This window comes from Dipodomys ordii, unplaced genomic scaffold (assembly GCF_000151885.1).
Source record: "Dipodomys ordii isolate 6190 unplaced genomic scaffold, Dord_2.0 Scaffold134, whole genome shotgun sequence".
NCBI classification, from domain to species: Eukaryota; Metazoa; Chordata; class Mammalia; order Rodentia; family Heteromyidae; genus Dipodomys; species Dipodomys ordii.
This window is the reverse complement of record NW_012267350.1, coordinates 334,386-353,896: the sequence shown is the minus strand read 5'-3', so window position 1 is coordinate 353,896 and position 19,511 is coordinate 334,386. Positions and strand designations below refer to the sequence as shown.

Below are 19,511 nucleotides of genomic sequence, written 5' to 3'. Positions count from 1 at the left end.
CAACTTGTACTTCTCATTGTTGCAACAGGTCCACCTGTATCCTTAAACAACTATATCTACCACAAGGACTAGCATAGTACTAAGCCTACAGTATGCATTCACTTAGCACTTGACTAATCTGGTATATCTATAGGTGACAACAATGGAACAGATATTTCTTTATAGCTCAAATATAGCCAAGCTTCTTCAAGTGGTCACAATATTGTTAATAACAAAATTATGTTGGATTTATATCAAATGGAAAATTAATCCAGTGGATCTAATCAACTTTTTTGTGAATACACTCCCATTTAGTCTAGATGAAAATGACAAATGTTACACCCAGTGTATTTTTCAATCTTGAGATGCCTTTACACATGCATTACTAATTTGATTGCTGGAAAAAGCCCTCTAGTGTAGGCAAGGCACATAATAATCTCATCTTTCAACTGAAGACACGGAAATGCGGAGGTATTAAATGTTCTGCTCAAGTACAAATCTCTACTGACAAGTGAAGCTATGACTTCAACCTGAGAGTTCTGAACAGTATGCTGTCAAGGGGTTGCTGGTATTGTAAAGGTCTGTAAGGCCTTACAAGGCTGAGTTTCAGTAACATGGGCTACAGGTACACCTATATGGCTCATTAAAGTAGAAATCACTGTAATCCTAGTTACTCAGGAGGCTGAGCTCTGAGGATCACAGTTCAAAGCCAGCCTGGGCAGGAAAGTCTGTGAGACTCTTACCTCCAATTAAACACCATAAAAGCCAGAAGTGGAGGTATGGCTCAAGTAGTAGAGCACTAGCTACATGAAAAAGCTTAGGGACAACACCCAGGTCCTGAGTTCAAATCCCAGTGCCAATGCACACATGCGTGTGTATGTTTGTGTACATGTACACACACAGGTGCAGAGCCAGTTTCTTTATTAAAACAAGCTAAATATTGTGGCCTGCCTTCATACCATAAACATTCTCCAGGCCTGTCTCATCACTGCATGCTGCAGGCTGGGGAGGACACTGGTAGGCATCCTTAGATGGCCAGAAGCTGTAACTTACATGGTGCCCTTGAGCTTTGTGAAATATCAGTAAGACAGGTAGAGGACCTCTCTAGCCCAGATCTACAGTCCCATATCCCACAGCTTCAGCCTCAGAATACTTTCTAGAAGTGTGCAAACTCCAAGTCTATGATAAAGGCATGTACTTCTGTTTCAAAATATGCATCATAACCATGAGCAAACTAGAGATCTAAAGGATATATATCCCATATAGACAGAAACAGGTATATTCTACCCAACTGACTTTAAAAGTATCTTTGAAACTGATTCCGTGTGTATATGTGCATGTGCACATTGTTCCTAAGGCTTGAACTATGAGCCTGTATACTGTTCTTTAGTTTTTACACTCAAAGTGGTGCTCTACCACTTGAATGACAGCTCCACTTCTGGCTTTTTGCTGGTTAATGGAGATAAGATTCTTATAGACTTTTCTGCCCAGGCTGGATTTGAACCACAATCCTCAGATCTCAGCCTCCTGAGTTTTGAAACCTATTTGACTATAATTTAGTTTTTAATTTCTTCCTTCTTTCCCATTTCTGATCCAGTTCTTTGCTTGCCGCCTCAAGAAGGAGAAAGCACCTTAAAAATACACTGATTTATGGGTCATGCTAGAACTGGGATCTAGTCAGGATAAAAACAAAACAAAAATCTTACACTTGGTTCTCCATTGTGAATATCTGGTCACATGAGTTATGCCAAAATGCATGCACCAAAATAATCAAACACCATTTTCTAAAGAAATAATAAAACATTTTGGAGGAGAATGGTCCACTTTTGATCAAATAGTCAGCACTGCAAGCAGGAACTGTCATAAAGCAAAGTAGCAGCCATATTATATATTCCTACAGGATATTCAAAATTATTCCCCACTCTTTCACACAGACACATCTATTTCAGACATTAACTGTACGAGGAGCCAGGTGACCAGAAATCCCACATCATATCTCAGAACCACCCCAATATTGCTATTGCTAATTATTTCTCTCATGATTGTTTCCTAAATTATTTTAAAGTTAATAGGGAAAATTTACTGGGGAAAAAATTCTGACCTAGCTACTCAGGAGGCTAACATCTGAAGATCAAAGAAGCCAGCCCCTAGGCAGACACATTTGAGAGACTCTTATTAACAATTAACCAACAAAAAGCCAGAAATAGAGGTATAACATGAGTGGTAAAATGCCAGCAAAAAGAAAGCCACATGAGAGCATAACACCTTGAGTTTAAGCCCCAGTATCAACACAAAAGTAAAATGAAATAAAATAAAAGGAAGTCTGAGTAATCCCTTTCTTAAAAATATCTCAATAAATACTGATGTGCAATCATCTAAAATCTTCATTTACCTTAGAAACTAATTATGTAGCTAAGTAATTAAAACAAGTAAAACTAAAACACAAATCCAATTAAAACAACAGTGAGACAATAAACAGAAGAAAAGTTATCATAGTAATAAAAAGTTGCCCAAGGGAAACCATAAAAAAGAAGCTTAAAACTGGGCTTCTTGTGGAACAAAATGGAAAATACTAGAACCAACAATGATTTCCTATTCTAGTCTCAAATGTGACAAATCAAAAAAATTTTCTATTGGTCTTGTACACTGAGGAAAAGCTTTCTCAGGGATTTATGGAAATTTAAGGGGAGGAGCCACTAAGATCAACAACAGCTTTACAATATTTTTCTCTAAAACAACAGCCATTCCATATATGTGTCCTGAGTAGAAAACTAAAGACATATGTTAACTTAGCTCTATATGGACAACTTCAGAGACGGAAGGCAAGACAAAAATATGTCAAATCTGTCATTTCCTCACGCTTTGGCATTTTTTTTTTCTTTTTGTCGGTCATGGGGCCTGAATTCTGGGCCTGGGCGCTGTCCCTCAGCTCTTTAGCTCAAGGCTAGCTCTCTACCACTTGAGCCACAGCGCCACTTCTGGCTTTTTTCTTTTTGCTTATGTGGTGTTGAGGAATCGAACCCAGGGCCTCATGCATTGCAAGGCAAGCACTCTACCACTGAGCCACCTTCTCAGCCCCTGGCATATTTTTTTTAAGAACTGATAAGTAATATATTCCTTAAAAACATTATTCCCTCTAATACCAAACTTTTCAGACAGGCTTCATACAAGAGCAAAATAAATGACAAACATAATAAGGTCATAATTGAAGATCCCAATAATGAGATCTCAATAAGGTACAGCTTTAAAGTGTGTTGAAATATATCCCAAGTATAAAAATACTGGGGATGTTAAAAATCAAATATCTGATTAGCATATTCCTGCCTGTTGAAAAGAGATTCTAAAATCATTTAAAAAGATTTTTCTCATTGAGTTCAATTATTTGATTGAGGTACAGAAACTTGGTACCACCGAGCAGCACCTCATGACTGCCCCTCAATCCTGTCATTTCCCAATCCTGTCAGCTTATTTCACAAGTATTTTTCTTGCCAGTCATTCTTCTCCTTACTAGTATTACTCTGGTTCAAGTTTTTTCTTTTGGCCTGAACTTTCCATAATTACTATCATCTCTGCTACTTACCTGGTCCAGACCTTCCATCCTCACAACTACCAACATTCATCTCTTGGAATCATATATGCAGCTAAGTCATGAATGACCCAGCTTAAAATTCTCCTGTGATTTCATTGTCCTGGGGAAAAGAAATCCGAGGTCCTTAAATTCAAGGCCCTCAGAGACTTGGCATCTTTGACCTCCAATTTCACTTCCTCCACCATCTGCCCCAACACATAAGCACTGTCATATTCACTCCACAGAATCCCCTGCTGTCCTCCTCTATCTGGCAATATTGTCCTCCAGCTAATGGAGCCCAGCATCCAAACAAACCATGGAGATACTGGAGATGATGCATCTCAGCAAAGCCACTGACATATTTACACTGCCAGAGCAAAATCTCTAAAATAACTGCTAAGTCATCATGAATGGAGCCCTGAAGGTACTGCTTCCCAGAACAAAGGGCCTGAACAAAGAATTTTAGTCAGCATTGCCACAAAGTGATCACCTCTGGCCCAAATTATGATGAGACTAATAATGGGTTTAAAATACTTTTCCCCAGAATGCTCATTATCTTTGTGGCTCTACTGGAAGATAGAATTTAGTTTATCATGGAGTTGATCTCACAAAATTTCAGGAAACAATTCTTTTTAAATAGCATATATTAATGTACAAAGGAGCTCATGACGTTTCCATACATGTATATAAAATATTCTTTGATTATACTTACCTTCTCTATTGCCCTTTCTTTTTTTTGGGGGGGTCCAGTCATGGGGCATGAATTCTGGGCGCTGTCCCTCAGCTCTTCAGCTCAAGGCTAGCGCTCTACCACTTGAGCCACAGCACCACTTCCGGCTTTTTTCTTTTTGCTTATGTGGTGCTGAGGAATCGAACCCAGGGCCTCATGCATGCAAGGCAAGCGCTCTACCACTTAGCCACCTTCCCAGCCCCTCTATTGCCCTTTCTTACTCCCCTCCCCACCCCCAACTTTCTCCTTCCATATTCCTAATAGTTTCCCTTCATTTTAAGTCTAGGAAATAACTCTTATTCTTAAAAGAGCTTAAGACCATCAAGTACTCTAATAGATAAGGTGGTTCCCACTTTTAAAATTAAAACATGTAATGTAATTGCCACAGACAGACTTTGATAGCAATTCTCCAAAATGGTAGAGAACACACAGATGTCCTTATAGTATAAAGCTCTAACCAAGCAGCAGAAGAATGGGATTTTTCAAGATGCATATGATTTCCCTTGGTTACCATATTACCCAGGATAGAAATTAGAACAAGAGAACAGGAAACTGAGGGGAAAAGGCACCAGGCACATCCCTCCCCCTCTGTTTTCTCTACCTTCCAAAGCTAAAAGCAAATGATTCTTTGTTACTCATCTATCCACTAAGGTTCCAAGAAATAAATGTTTGCTTCAGAATTAAGTTTCCTGAGCCTGGTGTCGGTGGTTCATGCCTATAATCCTAGCTACTCAGGAGGCTGAGATCTGAGGATCGAAGTTCAATGCCGCCCGGGCAGAAAAGTCTGTGAGACTCTTATCTCTAATAAACCACCAGAAAACTGGAAGTTGCGCTTGGCTCAAGTGGTAGAGTGCTTGCCTTGAGCTGAAGAGTGCAGGGACAGCACCCAAGCCCAGAGTTCAAGCCCCAGGACTGACTAAATAAATAAATAAATAAGTAAATAAATAAAGTTTCCTAGCCAGTTGCTGGTAGCTCACTACTGTAATCCTACCTACTTAAAAGGTTGAGATCTGGGAATCCTGTTTCAAAGCCAGCCCAGGCAGAAAGTCCATGAGACCTTTATCATCAATTAACCAAAAAGCAAATTAAGCAAAAAGCCAGATGTGAAGCTGTTGCTCAAGTGGAAGAGAGCTAACCTTGAGCACAAAAATTCAGGGACAATGCCTAGGCCCTAAGTTCAAGCCCTAAGACCCCACACACACACACACAGAGCAGTTTCTGTAACAATGCTTGTTAATCTACCTAAAAGAGTTACTTGCAGAAATGAGGAGAGAAGAGTAATAAAGAGCTCTTTGTGTACAAGTAAGCAATATTTCCCTTCAAACCTTAGTTCTGGAATGATTCTAAAGTTTTTTGTTGTTGGATACAGGTGGCTCACACCTGTCATCCTAGCTACTCAGAAGGCTGATATCTGAGGACAGTGGTTCAAAGATAGCCTAAACAACAAAGTCCAAAAGTAAATAGGTAAGGCACAAGTGGTAGAGCGCTAGCCTAAAGCCAAGACAATAAAGTCCTGAGTTCAAGCTTCAATACTAGCACAAAAAAGTTCTTCGTAAAAGCTAAAACTCCATAAAATGAGAAAAGACTTTTGCCAACCCTGTGTATGAGGCGTCGTTGTTTCTGTGTTACACACAAAGAAGTGGAGTAGTAAACAGAACAACCATATGAGAGACCAATGTTTAAAAATGCCAATAAACCTGTAATCCTAGCTACTCAAGAGGCTGAGATCTGAAGATCATGGTTCAAAGCCATCCTAGGCAGGAAAGCCTGTGAGACTCTCATCCTATTAACTGCCAAAAAGCCAGAAGTAGAGTTGTGGTCCAAGTGGTAGAGAGCACCCAGGTCCTAGTTTCAAGTCCCAGGACTGGCACAAAAAATGCCAAAAAAAATCCTTGGGCTGAGAAGTCCCAAACCATAGGTGACAACATTATTCCTTCCTTGTGTCTGCATGTCACTATACTACTAGGACTGCAATGTATACAGGCATCCCATGTGTTCTACTCTGTGGGCTCAAAGCCTAGGCACAAAAATAACCTCCAGAAACGTACATCTTCTAAGCAGGTGCTATTTAGTCATTGTAAGCCACCACATGTAACCCACTATCACTCACAGCTTGTGTGACAGAGTGGGATATGTAATACTGTATTTGGTGTAAAAAATATGACAATGAAAAAAATTCACTGGTTCAATCTCTGTCCATAGTGTCTGCTTAGTCCATATCATGAGTTTCTGGGGAGCTGTGCCAAACATTGGGCTGCTCACCAGCCCAGATCTGGAAACCAAAACGTAGCCCTGCAAGGACTGTAAACCACAATGAAACAACTGCAGTTAATGTACTCACTGAGCACAGGAAAGATGGATGAAATCCAATGACCACCACATACAACTGGCAGGCTTAATATCAGGAGGACTGCAATCATACATGTGTTATCTGTCATACCTTAGAAAAGGAATGTTTAGATTTCTTCACTGGACTAGCCAAATAGTGTCACCTATGTATCCCTGAGATGTCATGCTCCCAAAGAACAATGTGTAAACCCCTGAGCCAGCCCCAAGTGCACAGCCATGGTTTACACCTTACTTGATTTCCTCCTTAGGCAAATGCACTCCTCTAGGAAAAGGCAAGGGGTGAGACATCAGAGCCCTGAAAAGGAGATTAGGAGAAAGAGGAAATGGACTTTGTGATTCCAAGAATTTTGGAAAGGGGGCATTCTCCATAGTAAAGAGAGTCTATAGATGTGAACTGAGACTCTAAAACAATAGTGCTGGCCTTTCCTGGAGGTGAGACCAGGTACAAGCCAAAGAGTTAATGTTCTCCTCTCCAACACTCCCTCAGACAGTTTGATGATGTTATCCTGTGCCCTACAACCTGTGAGAGTATTCTTACTTAGTCAAAAACAATGACAATAAAAGGCTATTAATTCTCACTTCCTTGGAGGAAGAAGGGGCAGAAATCTGCAGAATTAGAAGCACTGTATGCAAGCAAGCTGAAACTAGACTGTCAGCTATAAAACTTAGCTTTGGGCTGGGAAGGTAGCTCAGTGGTAGAGCATTCGCCTTGCATGCCTGAGGCCCTGGGTTCGCTTCCTCAGCACCATATAAGCAAAAGAAAAAAAGCTGGAAGTGGCGCTGTGGTTCAAGTGGTAGAGTGCTAGCCTTGAGCTGAAGAGCTGAGGGACAGCGCCCAGGCCCAGAGTTCAGGCCCCATGACCGGACCCAAAAAGAAAAAAAAAAAACTTAGCTTCACCATTTGGTAAGCCACATGGCCTGACCCTGCCCCCTTGACTTCTCTGGGTCTCAATTTTCTCATCAGGAATCTAAATAGTCTTGAGTTGTCATGAGGAATCAAATGTGTTCATATTTATAGAATGCTTAGAAGAGGTCTGGACACTATCAGTCTCTGATTTACAATGATTCTGCTTACAACTTTTCACTCTACCATAATGCAAAAAGTTTTATATATTTAGTGGAAAATGTACTTTAAATTTTGGATGGGATCTTTTCCCAAGCTAGTGAAACCAATACTCTCCCAATACTGTGTAATGTTGAGCAAGAGCTTCCACCACTCAGCTCTTTGTCCATGGTGGGTGTGTGGGACAACAACTGGCCTCTACAGTATTCTGTGAGCCTAAGTTGGGGTATTCAGTTCAATGTACTTTCTATTTATAGTATTTTTCAAATTGATAGGTTTAGCAGGTCATATTGTTATCCTAATTTGAAAAATGTATTAAACAATCTTGGCTAATGTTTTTTAATTAACACAAAAGCACAGCACCAGTGGTTTGTGCATGTAGTTCTAGCTACTTGACAGAGATCAGGAAGATTATGGTGCAAGGCTAGCCCAGATGAAAATCTAAAAGACACTCATCTTAACTACTAGCTGGGAGAAATGGTATGTACCTGTGGTATGTACCAGCTATGCCAGAGGCTAAGATTGGGAGGATTGCAGTTCCAAGCCTGTTTGAACAAAAAGTTCATGAGATCCTTGTCTCAACAGAAAAGGCTTGACATGGTGGTGTATGTCTGTTATCCTAGTTAGGTGGAAAATATTGAAAAGAGAAGGGGGACAGGATCACAGTCCAGACCATGTTAGCAACAAATGAAACTCCATTTCAGAAATAAGCAGAGCAGAAAGTGCTGAGTATATGGCTCCAGGACTAAATCACCTGCCTAACAAGCAGGCCTGTACAACCAGATTCAGCTTACTGATTAATGAATGGCTTACTTTTTGCCTGGTTTGGCTTTGAACTTCAATCCTCCTGATCTCCACCTCCCAATTAGTTGAGATTATAGTGAGCCACTGCACCTGATATGAAACAGTTATCAAGAATCCATTAAGATAATCACAAAAAACACAAACCATAAAGGAACAGAACTGAAAAAGTAGACTTTACCAAAATTTAAAACATCTGTTCTGAAAAAGTCAGCAGTAAGGAAATGAGAAGGCAAGCCTGAGATAGCTGATAAAGGACTAGAAACCAGAATATAAAAGGTATACCATGTAATAAGAAGGCAACAAGTAAATGCAAATAGACAAAAATGTAAATAGATCTCATAAAAATATACAATGACAAATAAACTTAAGAAAAGATTTTCCATGTCATTCATTACTAGGAAAAGGCATATTTAACAGTAAGATACCACTTGACATTATGATGGCTAAAATTAAAAATTCCTTAATTATAAACAGTGGTATGGATGCAGAGTAGCAGGAAGTATTTTAGGCTGCTGCTAGGAAAGCAAAATGTTCAGACCCTTTGAAAAAAGGTTGCCAGGTTTTTACAAAGTTAAATATGCACTTACCATGCAGCCCAGAAATCTCATTCTGGGGTATTTATCCAACAGAAGTGAAACATATGCCCACACAAAGATGTGTAGGCAAGTGTTCACAACAGCTTTATTTATAATACCCTAAGAGTAAAAACAACCAAAATGTTCAACAAATGAAAAATGTGCAAGTAAACTGTGAAAGATCCATATACAATGGAATACAACTCAGCAACAAAAAAGGAACAAACTATTGATATACAACATAAATTACTCTCCAAAGCACTTTGGTACATGAAAGCAGCCACACACAAAAAGTTATCTATTATTTCATTTACATAAACTTCTTTAAAAAGGCAAAACTACATCACAAGCCAGCATACTGTAAAGATATTTGCACATTCATGTACATTGCTGAACTATTCACAATAGTCAAGTTATTCAAACAGCCCAGGTGCTCTAAAATAGATGAGTGGATCCAAAATAATGTGGAACCTATACACAATGGAATTTTACACAGCCATTAGAAAGACTAATATTATGACATTTTCAGGAAAATGGATGGACCTAGAACAAATCCTGTTAAGTGAGGTAAGCCAAGCTCAGAGAGACAAACAGTGTATTCCCTCCCATATGGCAGTTGCTAGGTCTAAAAACATGGGGACAAGAAAGATTATACAGGACTGTAGGCAGTCATACACAGTGAGGCCAAAGGAGGATATTCTTAGAAGAGGAACACAAAGGCACAATGACTATGTGCCGATAAAATAATATTTATTGAAATGAACTCCAGGAAATGGATACAAGGTTTTTCCTTTGCTGTTGTCTTTTTTTTGTATTGTTTGTTCATTTATCTGTCTTTGGCAGAGTAAGGGAAGGCACAGAAATGGAGGGACAGAGGATGAACAAATATAGCAGTAGTGCTCACTAGACACAGTGTTGAAAATGAACTATGTAAATGGTGGGAATGGGAGGGAAACAGAGAGAGCAAGCAAAGGGGCAACATTGTCTAAAAAGATTTGTACTCTTTAACTGACATATAAAATGGCAACCCTGTATACATCATCTTTATAATAACTTTAAAATATGAAATACAAAAACTATAGAGACAGAAGACAAAACTGTAAAAGCCAGGAGGCAGGGGACAAAAGGAAGGCTTATTTTTTTTTATTGTGAAAATACTGTACAGAGGGGTTACAATTACATGGGCAAGATAATGAGTACATTTCTTATCAAGCATTGTAGCCTCCTCCTTTGTTTCCCCTTCCCATCCCTTCCCATCCTCCCCCCACCTCCCCAATCCTCCCCGCCCCCACCAAAGTTGTAAAGTTCGCTTTCGACATTAGGACTTGTACATCTCATTGTTGCAATGGGTCCACCTGTATCCCTATTTAAACGATTTGTTTTTCCCCTTCCCCTCCACAAATTATACCGACATCAAATACAGTGAAAGCAGGGGTTATACTGTGGGGGAGGGACACACAAAGCAACAAAGAAATAATCTTATAAATGCGTTAGAAACAATCGCATGAGAGAAAAAACACATTTGAATACGTATCTTAGGGTTCATTTCCCTAACATCACCTTATCTGACCTTTTCTGCTTGACTCAGACATATACTAGATATTGCAAATAAGGGAAACCATGGGACCTATGTTTCTTTGGGCCTGGCTTACTTCACTTAATGTAATTTTTAAGGAAGCCTTATTCTATGAAATTTCATGAGGACTAGTCACACATACCTCTATTTTCCAGCTACTCAGGAAGCTGAGCTCTGAGGATCAAGGTTCAAAGCCAGCCTGGGCAGGAAAGTCCTTGAGACGCTTCTCTCCAAATATATAGCAATTTAAAGATATACTCACTTCTGAATACATCTTTAAAGATGCTTGAAAACATTTTAACTTAAGCTAGGAGTCAATGGCTCACACTTGAGCTACTTAGGAGACTTAGATCTGAGGATCGTGGTTTGAAGCTAGCCCAGGTAGTGAGTCAGTGATACTCTTACCTCAAATTAACCACCAATAATCCCAAAGTGGCACTGTGGCTCAAGCTGCAGAGTGCTACCTGTGAGCACAAAAGCTCAAGGGTCAGTACACAGACTATGAGTTCAAGCCAGTCAGTACACAGATTATGAGTTCAAGCCTCAGGATGAACATACAAAAAAAGTAAATAAACAACACTGAATGTTTTTAGATGGATTAATGAATAAAGAATCCCTACAAATGCCTAAAAATTTAAGTAATAATGTACAAAAAATTCATTTTATAATATAACAATCCTAGTCTTCGTAGAATCAGTGAACTAGCAGTTACAATATTACGAAACCAACTTTAATTTCTACTTATTTCCTGGTATCACACCTATTAAAATAATAAGCTCTCATGCCATCTAGCAACAGTTAGTGCTCAGAAATTAAGTCCTACACTATAATGTCAAACTTTAAAAATGTGATTACAGCTAGGCACTAGTGCCTCATACCTGTAATCTTAGCTATTCAGCGGGCTAAGATCTGAGATTGTGGTTCAAAGCCAGCCTGGGCAGGAAAGTCAGTGAAATGATTATCTCCAATTAACTATCGAAAAACTGAAGTACAGCTTTGGCTCAGGTGGTAGAGTGCTAACACTGAGCACAATTAATTCTTTTATGTTGGTCCTGAGGCTTGAACTCCATGACCGGATGCTGTCCCTTAGCTTCTCCACTCAAGGCTGGTACTCTTCCACTTGAACCACAGCTCCACTTTTGGCTTTTTTGCTGGTTAACTGGCAATGAAAAGTTTCACAGACTTTCCTGCCCAGGCTGAACCTCATTCCTCAGGTATCACTCTCCTGAGTATAGAAGTAAAGATGTGAGCCACTGGCTCAATTTGCTTCTTAAATTATATTTTTATTATCTTTAAGTAGTTGTCCAAAGGAGTTATCATTCAACAAATTAGTTTATAAGTTCAATGCATGTTGATCAGTGCCACTGCTTCCATCATTCTCTGCCATCCCTCCCAACCCAAATCCTCTCCTCAATTTTCTTAATCTCATAGGATATGCATTGAATATTATAAAAGTACCTTTTTAAAAAGAAAAAAGTTTGCACAACAATACAAGTTTTTAAATTTTTATTATCTTTAAGCAGTTGTACAAAGGGGCTTCAATTCAACATGTCAGTCTATACATACAATCCATGTTAACTGATGTCACTCCTTCCATCATTCTGTGCCTAGTATCAGTGGCTGATGCATCAGTGGCTGATGCCTATAATCCTAGCTACTTAGGAAGCAGAGACCTGAAGGATCACAGTTTGAAACCAGCTTGAACAAAAAAAGCCTAAGAGATTCTTACTGAAACTAAAAAGCTGGAAGTGGAGGTATGGCTCAAGAGGTAGAGTGTTAGCCCAGTGTATAATAAGCCTATAAAGATCATGAGACCTTGTATTCAAGTCCCAGTACAGGCACAGAAAAGATACAAAAAGCACATATCATTTATTTGTCTATTGTATCGTATTTGGTATTATTTGTAATATTACCAAAATAGCAGCTAAAGTATTAAATATTTAGGATGAAATTTGCAATGTATGTAAAGCTTAAAAGGACAACCCAGAAGAATACTCCGGAAGGAGACAGAAAGGTATGAGCCAAAGGAAAGACATAGGAAGTTGTTAGCTAGAAAGAATCTACATCATGAAATGATTCTTTCCATGCTGACTCATAAACTTAATGTTATACTAATAAAAAATACCAAAAGGCATTTGGATAGCAACTAGAAAAATTAATTCTAGAGTCACATAGCAAAGCAAACAAGAACCAGGAAAATCATAGGGGATGGGGAGGTAAAATATGAGGGCATTGGCCCTTCTAGTTATGGTTTTATTCTAAGGGCAGCAACAGTTGATGATGAAGTATCCATTTATGAAAAGATAAAAAAGAGACATACCAGTGGACTAGACCACAGGAAAGAAAAGGCATCCCAAACAAGTGATCAATACAGATATTTTCAGCTCACTATTAGGACACGGAGAAGCCATTTGAAGAATATTTTTTAAGACAGTGTCTCACTACAGATCCCAGTCTAACTTTGAACTTACTATGTAGCACAGGCCAGTCTTGAATTCTTGTTTTATGTTAGGGCTTGTTGTTATTGTTGTGTATGTATGTGTGTTTGGCAGTACTGTGGTTTGAACTATAGGTCATGCCTTCAGCCCAGGAAAAAAAACCTTTCTAATGATAAAGTCCAATTACCTTTTGAAAAATGAAAAAAAAGACCTTCTCATTCCATAACAACAATCAAGTTGTAAAAGAGAAAAGAAATAATCAAAGCACACATACATAGAGAAAAGACAAAGTGGGGGAAAATACTCATTAACTCCTCATAAATGATGGGCTAATTTCCTTGATGTACAAAAGGCTTTTAGATGCAAGAAAAAGATAAGCCCATACAAAAATAGACAAAAATCTGGGCTGGGAAGGTAGCTCAGTGGTAGAGCACTTGCCTTGCATGCATGAGGCCCTGGGTTCGATTCCTCAGCACCACGTAAGCAAAAAAGAAAAAAGCCAGAAGTGGCGCTGTAGCTCAAGTGGTAGCATGCTAGCCTTGAGCTGAAGAACTGAGGCACAGTGCCCAGGCCCAGAGTTTAGGCCCCACGACCGGACCCCCCCAAAAAAAATAGACAAAAATCTAAGTAGGCAATTCACAGAAAATACGTGAGTGGCCCTAAATTTTTTCAAAAAGAAGTTTATCACTACTTCTAACAGACAAGTAAAATCAAAACACTGAGACACCATTGTCTCATGCTGACAAAAAACCCCAATAGTATAACAGCACACTAGGCTGTGCTGGTGAGGCTGTAAGAAAACAGGCACTTTAAAATTTGCTGCTTGCTAGAGTGAAAAATGATACAGTCTCTAATGAGAAGACTCTGGCCATATCATCCCAAATTATGGACATAATTACCCTTCAATCTATAGCCCATATCTAGGAATCTATCCACAAGAGTAGAATCAACCCTAGCATCCAAGAACAAAGGACTACATCATGGCATCCACACTGTATCCACATGGCATCTACAACTTGCAGCTTTAAAAGAAAGGAGTATTGAAAGGTAAGAATGGCTGCCACCTCGGCCAGACTTGATTTCAACACACCCCCACCACACACACACACACAATCCTTTGCCATCTGAGATGGAAGGAAACTAGTTTGACATCTACAATGATTGAACATGCCCAGATTCAATTTAGAGGACCCCTGGATGTTTCTTTCTCTCAGGTTGTCAGGGAGCAAAGGAGGATAGCAGATGAAAAGGCTGAGAAGCCAGACACTAAGGAGAACAAACCTGAAGCCAAGAATGCTGGTTCCAATGGCAAGGTGCAGAAGGCTACCCCTCAGGCTAAAAAGCCCAAGAGGGGAGGTGCAACTGAAGCCAAAACCTGGTTCTGGTCCAAGGAACTGGGAGATACTACCAGTCTGTGATGTATTCCAGAAAAGCCAAGTACAAGAATTAATATTTGGCTGCTAAATACAAGGGTGAAAAGAAAAAGAAAGAGAAGGTTCTTGCGACCGTCACAAAACTAGTTGGTGGTAACAAGGACAGTGGTACCCAAGGGGTTAAGCTTTGAAAAATGCCTAGAAGATGTGCTGTGAAAGCTGTTGAGCCATGGTAAAAAGCACTTCAGTGAGATGTGCAAAGGCTGCAGGCCAGCATCACTCCAGGGACTATCTTCATCATCCTCACTGAGCAACACAGAAGCAAGAGAGCAGTTTTCTTGAAGCAGCTGGGCAGTGGCTTGCTAATTGTGATTGGCCCTTTGTCCCACAATCGTGTTCCTCTGTGTAGAACACACCAGACATTTGTTATGGCCACCTCCACAAAAATTGATAACAGCAAGGTGAAAATCCCCAAACACCTCACTGATGATTACTTCAAGAAGAAGCAGCTGTGGAAGCACAGATACCAGGAAAGTGAGCTCTTCAACATGGAAAAAGAGAAATACCAGGTTACAGAGCAGTACAAGGTTGAGCAGAAAGCTGTGTACTCACAAATTCTACCTAAAATCAAAGATATTCCTCAGCTCCAAGGCCACATGAGATTTCTTTCTTGCTCTAACAAATGGAATTTATCTGCACAAATAGTGTTCTAAACTCACCAAAAGACTAATTAATTTATACTTTAAAAAAAGAAAGGAATAAGAAGCTACTCCTTATACTGGTGGGATAACAACCCCAGGAGAACTTACATGGGGTAATACAAGACCTGTGACAGAAAATTGTGGGAATTGGCATAAATATTTCTATTTGTTGGAACAACAAACAATAAAAACAAGGTCAAGGAGAAATGGGGAGATATATCCCTCTAAAATCTCCTTTTATATATGGATTATGACCAAATGTATTACTTATTGAAAAAATAAAAATAATTGTGCCAAGTGCAGTTGCTTACACCTGTAATCTTAGCTATTCAGGAGGCCAAGTTCTGAGAATCAAGGTTTGAAGCCAGCCTAGCAGACAAGTCCAAGAGACTTATCTCCAATTAACCACCAAAAAGCCAGAAATGAAGGTGTGGCTCAAGTGGTAGAGCACAAGCCTTTAGTGAAAAAGCTAAGCAAAGCCTGGCACTGGTGGCTCATGCCGTAATCCTAGCTACTCAAGAGGCTGAGATCTGAGGATCGCGGTTCAAAGCCAGCCCGGGCAGGAAAGACTGTGAGAGTCCTATCTCTAATAAAAACCACCAGAAAACCGGAAGTGGCGCTGTAGCTCAAGTGGTAGAGCGCTCGCCTTGAGCTGAAGAGCTGAGGGACAGCGCCCAGGCCCAGAGTTCAAGCCCCACGACCGACAAAAAAAAAAAAAGAAAAAGCTAAGCAAGAACATGAATCCCTGGGTTCAATCCCTAGGTTCCAGCATAAAGGTAAAATAAATAATTGCAATAACAGCAGCAAACAAAATGCTTGGAGCTGCACACAGCTAAAGAGTCCCAGGTACTTGGGAAATTAAGGTAGGAGGAACCCGTAGGCCTAGGAGTTCAAGACTAGTCTGTACCACATGATGAGACTCTGTCTCAAAAGAAATAATTTGAAATTAAAAAAGATTCAGAAAAGAGCCAAAATATTCAAGACCAAACAATGTATTACTAAGGTTCACACACACATTCTAAACCTTCAAAGACTATCTCAACATTTGCAGGATTTCTTTTGTGTTGCTAAGGTTTGTGTTGATATAATTAGGAGGTCGGGTTGGTTTTCAGGCCCTTGTTTCTATGGTTACCTTCAGAGCACAAGTGCCTGCAAAAGCCTCTAGTTACATCTTGTCTTTGTGGAGTAGGGTAATTTGCCACAGTGTTTTTTCTCAATTATCCCTCACTTGGCTTTGGATCTTGGATCTCACCACCAGCTCTGAGTTTTTGGCTATTTTCACTCGCTGTTTGTTAGCTTGGGAATTGGGAAGTAGACAGGCCATTCTCTGATACTCCTACTAATCTTCAACATTATGCAGACAAGTGCTCTGCTCTTCCATACAATGCTATTCTTGCCAAAGACAAAGAGTAGATCTTTGCTTTTCTCTATGGCCCTATGCTATCCTCAGTGGCTTCCACCAATGCCCTCAGTTTTTGTTACTGTTGTTTTCCACTGATGGAGATGGGTAGGGCACTGGGAATTATTTCTGGGCAGAACTGGGCAGTGGTTCCTATTTCCCTACTCCAGCTAGCACATGGGGGAAACCTGCTCAGGATACAACGTCATCTTCTCTTTGAGTACCTGTTGGGAATCCTGGAGAAAAATGCTACAAGGAGGTGAGAACATAAGGCCTTCAATTTTGGCAATTGATTAGCAACTTCTAGTTTAATCTTCCTGTTTGATTATAAACTGTTCAACAGCATCTGCTCCAGGTAAGGAAAGGCTTGGGTCCTATTTCTTCCTGCAGTAGCAATTGTCTCTTACTGATTTGGGGGGTTTGTTGTGTGCCTCAGTTTTCTCTTTGATTTAAAAAAAAAGTCATTTGTCCAGCTTTTTCTTGGGTTAAGGATGGGAGGGAGCTCTAATTGCCACATCTTAAGTGTACCTAAAAATAATAAAGACTTTGGTACCTAAAGTGTACAAAAGGTAGCCATTTCCCATAAGGATTGAATATTTCAAATTCCAAAAGATGGTGTCAAGGAAATTGTAATATATTAAGAAACAATTCACTGACAATGCTTGATAAGAAATGTACTCATTATCTTGCCCATGTAATTGTAACCCCTCTGTACAGTATTTTTGCAATTAAAAAAAAAGAATTCACTGGAATTTTGTTAATCAGATGTGCATAGCAAGTTTGAAAATCTCTATACTGAGTCAAGGATTCCGATCAGTTTGAAATAACTAATATTCTCCTCCTTAGTTACTCTAATTCCAATTAAAGTCAACTGCCCTCATTAACTTGTATGTTTTTTTATCTTTTTAATTTTTAAATTATTATCTTTAAGTAGTGGTACAAAAGAGTTGCCATTAAGCAAAGCAGTTTATGAATACAATATATTATAACTTATATGTTCTTGCAATATGTACATGCTTTATGTTCAGTTTCATTTTTATTTATGGTGAAAAAATGGCTCAAACCTGTATCATAACTTGAGCTTATATCTGGTTATGCCAAGCCTTCCATTCCCACAAGGGAGAATGGGACCATGACTTGAGGTTTACTGCTTTCCTTTGCTGGAAATGCCTCTGACATAGGAAAATTGTAAATGCTGCCTGAATTGCAAAAATTGAAAAAAAAACATCCCTTTGAAACCAAATAACACTGATTTAAAGGGAATTGTACAGTTTTCCTTGGTACAGTTTCCCTGGCTAAACTCAGTCAACAAGGGGCCTGGAGTATCAGAATATCACTGTTAATGTGGCCTTGTGGAAAAGGAGTTGTTACAAAAATACCAGTTGGCGTACAAAGATTAATGTGTCCACTAGATTACAATGTTAGTGGTACTATAAAAGGGCCCTTCTTTCTGCCTTATTTACTATCAACACCACCCTCTCTCAATAATACATATGAATTCAAGGAAACTACATTGATATAAAAGGCACATGTAGAAGACTAGAAAGTGAGAGAAAAGGAAAAGCTAAGGCAGCCACCTCTCCCTTCCTTCGCTCCCTTCTTTCCTCTTCTCCCTCTTCTTCCCTCCTTCCCTCGCCCTCTCTATCTCTCTGCCTCACCTTCTCTCCCTCTCCTTTCCTTCTTCTCCTCTCCTCTCTTCTCCTTTCCCTTCCTCCTTCCCTCCTTTCTTTTATCCCCTCTCCATTCTCTTTTCCCCCTCTCTTACTTCTCTGGGGCTCCATAGCTGTTGCTCCCACCACACAATTCTCCATCCAGGTCCCCTGCCTAACTGGAAAGCCCCCACCAAGTTCCAGTTTTTGCCGAGCAACCATGCTGCTGATTCCAGTAATAAACACCACCTTCTTGTGTCAGCCCAGGGGTGACAGTGGCTTTCTACTGTTATCCATCTGTAGGTATTTTCAACAATTCTCTCTGGCTTCTCAGCTCACCCAATGCCTTAGCTAACAGTTGACACATAATAAATTACCTGCATCTTTCTTCCTGACTGGACTGCGAGAACATCATCTGCCATATCAGACCTCTACCCTGTACCAGACTCCCCTCCAAAGAATAAAACTCCCTACAGTATTAACATCTTGTCTGGGTCTCTCTTTGATACCATCATAAACAATCTGCACAACACTGCCTTCAAAAAGAGACAATTCTCTTATTCATACTACTGAAGGGAGTCATTCTGGTTCATTCATAGCTACTCTGTTAATGAATGTAATCTTTTCTTTCCCCAGTTCTCTCAGCAGTGAAAATGTACAGCAGCCAACAGACTCCTAGACTAGAAAGAGAGTCAGGGTAGGCTTGTTTTAAGTGTGTCTGTGTGCACATAAACATACTTAGCTCCATAAACATACACACCGTCCCCGAAAAATAAATATTAAAGGACAGAGTGTATGTGTGTAAGGGTTACAAATATACAACATCAAAACTGCTTTATAGAATTAAAGCTTTCACTTCCAGACAAGACGGAAACTGGAACTGAATTTATCCTCATCACTAAAACAACAATGAAAAATACATGAAATAATTTATTAAGACAGCAGACATTCAGAATGTCCCACATCCACAAATCAGCCAACGACAAATGCTGGAGGGGATGTGGAGAACGAGGAACCCTATTACACTGCTGGTGGGAATGTTCACTTATACAACCACTTTGGAAAGCAGTCTGGAGGGTCCTTAGAAAGCTAAAGATTGACCTCCCTTATGACTCAGTCATACCACTTCTAGGCATCTACCCTGAACAACAGGAACCAATATACAAGGATACGTGCACCTCCATGTTTATTGCAGCACTGTTCGCAATAGCTAGGATATGGAAACAACCCAGATGCCCCACCACAGATGAATGGATCCAAAAATTGTGGTATCTATACACAATGGAATATTATGCAGCCATTAGAAA

The 19,511-nt window shown here is 39.7% G+C and overlaps 1 protein-coding gene and 1 pseudogene across 1 annotated transcript in view; one reads left to right on the top strand and one right to left on the bottom strand.

Annotated features, from left to right (window-relative positions):
• Nucleotides 1-19,511, bottom strand: part of Slc9a7 (solute carrier family 9, subfamily A (NHE7, cation proton antiporter 7), member 7) — a 158,138-nt gene that overhangs the window by 109,853 nt on the left and 28,774 nt on the right. The window lies entirely within an intron of this gene.
• On the top strand, nt 14,240-15,243 carry LOC105996641 (annotated as a pseudogene).